The 5,856-nt window shown below is 34.6% G+C and overlaps 1 long non-coding RNA gene across 1 annotated transcript; it reads right to left on the bottom strand.

Moving 5' to 3' along the window:
• Positions 1–376: 376 nt before the first annotated feature.
• On the bottom strand, positions 377–1,179 carry LOC125473966. The gene is made up of 2 exons (XR_007255741.1): positions 1,014–1,179; positions 377–550 (listed from the first exon to the last, which is right to left on the bottom strand). It is a non-coding gene; the product is annotated as an uncharacterized LOC125473966 (long non-coding RNA).
• Positions 1,180–5,856: the final 4,677 nt, after the last annotated feature.

Below are 5,856 nucleotides of genomic sequence, written 5' to 3'. Positions count from 1 at the left end.
TGTTGATAGATTAATTTCATAACTAAAGTAACTTAATCAAAACTACAACAATCGAGTAATTACTACTGATGTAAAATAAAGAAAGAAAATAATTACATTAACAACAGAAAATTGTTGTCCAAATTCCTTGAAGATTTCATATAATTACTAGCTAATGAACAATTATGGTAGGAAGCTAAATTCCTTACAAGTTACAACTTAAACTGTCCTACATCGATGACTTTGCCAGGATTCTTTAGCGTATTGAACAGTTCACATATATGCCAAACGGACTTCCTCGAGGATCAAGAAACAGAAGCGTGGTAGAACAGAACTTGAACATGATACGAGACACAGGACATAAAACAATTACCTAGAAATATTCATAACCGAAAAATGAAAAAATTCAAGCCAATCAATATGAAGTTCCAATAAAATCTATACAAGGACTTGTAACTCACGACAACTGATAATTTTTGGAGTTAATCTGCGCTATATGATCGGTGAAATCCAGTTCATTCTGTAAATCAGCTTTAAGAGTCTCCAGTATTAAGCGCCTGTAATGCCACATCTACAAAAAGAGGGAAAAACGAAACAATTAGAAAACTTCACTAGGAATTTTACTGTATCTCAAATCTACCCAACTAGTAGAATTTTTTTTTTTCCAGTTTCCAGATTTTCCCATCAACCAAACAAACAAAAAGAAAAGTCCTGAAAGCATATCAAAGGGAAAAACCCACTAAAGCTATGATCTTTCAGCAACTCTTAATGAATCACAAAATACTAAACTTTCTCAGCACCCAAACAAAGCATAAAAGTAAAAAATCCTCCAAGGATATAAAATAGAAAGGAAAATCGCCAGTAAATGCTTCTGGATATTTCAAGAAACAGATTTCCAAGTAAAAAACATGACGCTTTAATGCCAGAACCACAAAATCCCAATTTCCCAGATTTTCTCAGCAACCAAACAGGGTAAACAAATCCTGGAAAATTCAAAAAACAGACCGATAGTGGAACAGAGACTAGAAACTCACAGTGTAGTTTCCTGAATTTAATTCGATGGCTTCGGTGGTGAGCTGAAGGGCGCGAGGCGATCGCTCGTCGGCTCTGAAGACGGCTCGGAAGTAGTTCATGGTCTATGTGAACAGCTCCTTGTAGGCTATGGGGACGACCGGGTCCGGGCCGTCGTCTTGCTCTATCGGAATCACGGCTGACCATTCCGGCCTATTCATGGGAAAATTACTTTCTTTTTCTTTCTTTTTTTTCCTACCATACTAAGGGCTGATTTGGTATTACTGTGCTTTGAAAGAAAACTGTTTCTGTTGTGCTGTAAGAATAAGCAGTTGTGAAATAAAACAGTAAAGTGTTTAGTAAACTTTTTTGTAAAAGTACTTTTGATTAAAAAAAATAAAAAATAAAAAAGCAATATTATAGTGTTTGATAAACTTTTATGTAAAACATATGGGAAAAAAATCTGGTTTTTCAAAGCTGGGTTTTGCAACTTTGTGTTTTTAGCTTTTTTTTACCCAAACTGTGAACAAAAGCTAAAGATGAATGTTTACCAAACATAAAAAAGCTCCCAGCTTTTTTTTATAGCCATTTTTTTTCAGAATCACCTCAATGTCAAACTAAGGCTAAGGCATTGCAACTACTCATGTGTTTCGGAAGCATTGGATTGGAAACAAAGTTTTTCAACTTTCGAAATTTTTTCCGGAATTTTTTTTTAGCATAATAAGTTCAAAACGCTTTCAAAAAATTTGGATTGGAAATGCATTCCAAATTCCATTTCATTTTTTTGAAAAATATTCAGATTCAGAATTTTCATGTCGGATCCAGAAATTTTACCATCAAAATCAAAAATATCATTCCAACTTGCATCCCTAATTGCAACACAGGGTACAAGTTTCAAAAGGAAAACTATCAATTAGTGCATCTCTATTCGTGTAGTTGAAATATTGGATTTTAAATCGAGAGTGTGCAGTTCTTCCTCCAGGAAGCAAAAGGGAGGCAATTCCAGATGAAGCTACTGCCAAAACAATATGGTTCTCTGATCTAATCTTAGCTATGATTGCAGTCCACAAAAAAGTTTTACCAGTCCCACCATGTCCATGAACAAAAAACATACCAGGCTTATTGTGATCAACTATCTTTATGACACTATCATATGTTCTTTATTCAACTGTGCAACCAACTGTGAATGTTGCTCTTTCAATGATTCAGTGTCGTAGTTTAACTCCTCTCTTAAACTTCTATTCTTAAGTCTATCTATCACATCTTTGCTTGGAATTGGGAGATGATGTTTAGATAGAGAACTATGAAGCAACAAACAACTTTTCTAACTCATACAAAAGAGAATTTTTAAGTTCATCCTCATACTTAGACATATCTTGCAAGCCAAAAGCATTAATCATCTTTATTGAGATGTCATCACACATCATTTTCCAATGTGCCTCAAGCAAAGTTGTTGGATCAGCAACATCACAAAACAAAACTAATGTAATAAACAATTGTCGCAATTGATGCGATGATACGGTAACTACCGCTTCTAACATTGCATTGTTCCACTCCTTGTCATCTCCCAACAGACCAAGTAAGTTACATGCAGCCTGAAATGTGGGTTGAAGAACACCTCTAATTGTTCTTAAATCATTAAAACAAAAGCCACCTTTATGATAATTAAGCAATAATCTCAAATAGTATAATTCACCAGTAGCAGGGTGAACATATGCAACTCTACCTAGACATCTACCATTTTTCCTTCAGGTCCACTCTTTATTTTCACTATTCCAAACATATTTCGAAGGAAATTCAACATAAGACAACTGGAGATTTTTCATGCAAGGAGATTTTTTATTTGCAAGACCGCATGGACCATGAATCATATACTGTGCAACAACAACATACCCATCTTTGTCAAATTCTTCGCTAGGAATTTCAGCCAAAATGATTGAATCCACATCAGAAGGAGAATGACATTTATACTCTTTACTGACCCAAACCAAGATGTGACAATGCGGGAGACCTCTTTTTTGGAATTCAGCTGTGTAAATAACTGTTTGGAGAAAAATAAGACAAAAACATGAAAACAAAGCGCCTAATGTTTATGCTCATAAGAGAAACCAAACAAATAATCTTGAGAATTGGGAAAAGTGAATAACTAACCAGATTCAATTTTGCCAAAAGGTTTTCCTGATTTTATATACTTAACCATATGATCAAGTTTTGCTTTGAAATTTCTGGATATGATGTCTGGTCTGTCTTTAGCCTTACAACAAGGTTTTTCACGTAGATCTTCAATAATTTCTGGCCACTTAGCATTGCATGTAAAGGTGATGAATAAGTCAGGATTTCCCAAGTGACGACATATAGCCATGGCATCTTGATAATTATTTATCATATACCTGGCACTGCCAGTAAATGAAGTTGGCAAGATAATCCTCTTACCAATGTCTGAACCACTTGCATTTCCGTTTTTTAACGCCTCATGAATTCCTTTAAGACGCTCAGTTCTCAAAGAACTTTGATTTGTCCTAGTGAAATCAAGTCTATCTTCTTCAAGTGTGGCATATGCATTTACTAAATATTGTTGAAACAATCTGCCACCCTTTAACGGGGTGCTATCCTGTCCTGGTCTATCCTGAATTTGGTAACCTAGAAAACCTCTCATAAACACCCCTCCAGTCTTGGGTTTTTTCCCTTTGAAAGCAGGATTCCAAGGAAGACCTTTGTTGTATCCATCTTCACCATATGGGAAAAGAATAGGATACTGAAAAGCCATATATTTTGGATGCAACTTTGTTATCCTTTGTAGACCAGTCACCTTGTGTTCAATAATAATATCTTTTTCGGTGTGAAATTAACCGATATCCCCAACAATTAACCCTCATATGCCGTCGCATGTTGGTTGATTATATTGCGCATCATGGTTGCTCGATGTGCCGTGCAAACGCAAGCACAAAGAACTTGCTGACTGTTGATTAATCATATCCCTTGCAACTCTAAATAATTGAACCAACTCATTACATTCATCTAACATTTTAATGAGCCCACCAACAATTTGTTCGTCAACTTTTGAAGATGCTTCAGAATGAGGAAAACAACTCATATGATTGTTGACTTCATTTTGAGTGTCATAAATGTAGAGCTAGGCAAATTTAGGGCTCTCGCCTTCAGGAGGCAACAAAGAACCCATTAAATGATGCACTTGACCATTAATCTTAAAAACATAAGGACCTTGACCCTTGTTTATTGATGCATCAACTTTAGCCCCCATTGAAGTGAACGCCATCATTGAATTATACAACCTAACATTTTTTTTGAAACGTGAACTTTCTTGAGAATTTGTTGGATTTAGCAGATGGTCCAAATAAGCAGGGGTGGGCTTAACAGGTGGGAATTTAACTTTTTGACTCATACAGCATGTAGTGAATTGTGGCCTTCTAGTAGAAGAAACGTTTGTTTTTAACCGCTCTGTAGACCAAAATAAAGCGCCACAATATTGACATTGAAAATTTCTAGGGCCAAAATGAATATAATCTGGAACACCACCTATGAAAAGAAAGAGCGACAAAATCATCCCCAAAGCAGCGAACAAAAGTTAAGTTTTTAAATAAGCAAAAAAAATGCAAAGATAATTGTATTGTAAGAGCACATATGTTTTCTTTTTTTTTTTTGATAAGCGGCTTGACCAATCACATGTGAGCTTCTAACAGAATGCCCAACTTCAGTATCAGTGACCAATATACCACGCAAAGTGGCATCATTCGCAAGAAAAACAGGGACGGTGATTTCATGTGAAGTGCTAGCAACAGACGAAGATGAGTTGAATCCATCGCCAACAGATGCATTTTGTTTCAAAACAGATGTATAGGGTTGAATAGGATTGGTTGTATTGTCATGTAATAGTAAAGAGTTTGAAACATTGTTATATTCTTGATCGTAAGAAGTTGGGACATCTTGCAAAACCACATCATCTGGATAAACATCACCATTAAAGATGCGCAAATTGGCATGCTGAATTTCAGCAGCCTTCCCAAGTATTCTGAGTTTCCTAGGCATAACACTACACAAATAAATAAAAAAACATACGAATGACTACACCTTACTCACTAATTAAATCGCCACACGTAAAGAAGGGTGCATTAAAAACACAAATACACCCAAAATATAATCGCATAAATAAAATCCTACTTAAATTTGACTAACACCAGAAATAAAGAGCGCTTAATTTTAGCGATCTTGTCAAAGATTGTCAAGGTTTTAGGCACAAAATAGCAAAATCAAAGAAAGCACATATAAACTATGTTCAGACCTTAAACATTTCTCCACATCTACCAAAACTAACCATTTTTCAATTCTCTAAAATGAAAACAAAGAAAGTAAATAAGATGAAAGTTTAATTTGAAAACCAATTCATATGTAAAAAGCGAGAAAGCTAACCAGTTTGTAGTTGCAAAAGGAATCACTGGCAAGTGTGAGCAATTAATTGCAAAAACCTGGATAATAGAAAGATAAAGAACCAAAAAAAACTATAAATGTAAGCACATACACGACATAATGAAATAAACAAAGAGAAAAACAACTCTAGGTAAACAATAGATTAACCAGCCAATAAACATAAACAATATAAAAATAAAGGTAAATTAAAGTTGAAGCAAAACATGAATTATTTCTGAATAATGTGATTATCTTTGTTATATAGTAAATGGAATATGAACATCAATTATGTCAAATCGCAAAATTAGGGAAAAATTGCATTAAGGTAGAAATGATTTTTTTTTTTGGTTAAAGGCAGAAATGAATTAATGAGAACTAAAAAACTAATAACACTTAATTATTAAACCGATAAGGGTGTTCATTGTTTACATCATTACACTT

This window comes from the organism of the source record quoted next, unplaced genomic scaffold (genome assembly GCF_019419815.1).
Source record: "Pyrus x bretschneideri cultivar Hongxiangsu unplaced genomic scaffold, Pyrus_bretschneideri_v1 Contig110, whole genome shotgun sequence".
Lineage (NCBI taxonomy): Eukaryota > Viridiplantae > Streptophyta > Magnoliopsida > Rosales > Rosaceae > Pyrus > Pyrus x bretschneideri.
Note: the sequence above shows the minus strand (reverse complement) of the source record. Positions and strands in the feature narration are given on the sequence as shown.